Here is a 656-nt window from a genome sequence, read left to right on the forward strand (position 1 = left end):
CACGTCTAAAAGAGAAAATCGTTGTAAAATCCTACTCGATTCTCTTATGGCTGGCTTCCCCCACCCCCCCCACGTAAGCCCACAACACACCCCAAACAGCTACTGGACCTAGAAGTGCCGCACGCGACGGATCCCGCGGGCCCGCGCCACCCGCGAGCGCTCCCGGGTTAGGTCCGGGACCCGCCTGCAGCGGGCAGGTCCCGGGCCGCTTCCGTCGCGCAGCTCCTCGAGACCCACGAACGCCTGGGGACCCCGGGTGGCCGCGAACGTCGGCCTCGGGGCCCGCAGCTAAGGGACTGCAAGAGCGCCGCCCAATCCTGCAGATCCCCGGAGGGCTGTGCCCGGCCGACGGCCGCCGTTGGGTGACCGGCCGCCACGAAGCGACTGCCACGTCAGGACAACTTCACAAAACCTGGGCGAGGGCGGGTGACGCAAGCCGGGCGGCCGCGGCGGGGTTGGGCCCGCGGCCAGACGAGCAGGTTGACCTGCAGCCCGGGCGCCCGGTTCAGCGACGCCCCGGCCGGCGCCGGCGCCTGCCCGGCCCTCAAGGAGGCGGGGGAGCAGCGGAGGAGGCGGTGCCACCGCGGAGCCCGCGCCTCGCCCGCACCCTCACCACCCCGCCCGCAGTCCCGGCTGGGCTGGGCGGCGTCTGCGGA

This window comes from Sciurus vulgaris (genome assembly GCF_902686455.1).
Source record: "Sciurus vulgaris genome assembly, chromosome: 7".
Taxonomy (NCBI): Eukaryota; Metazoa; Chordata; class Mammalia; order Rodentia; family Sciuridae; genus Sciurus; species Sciurus vulgaris.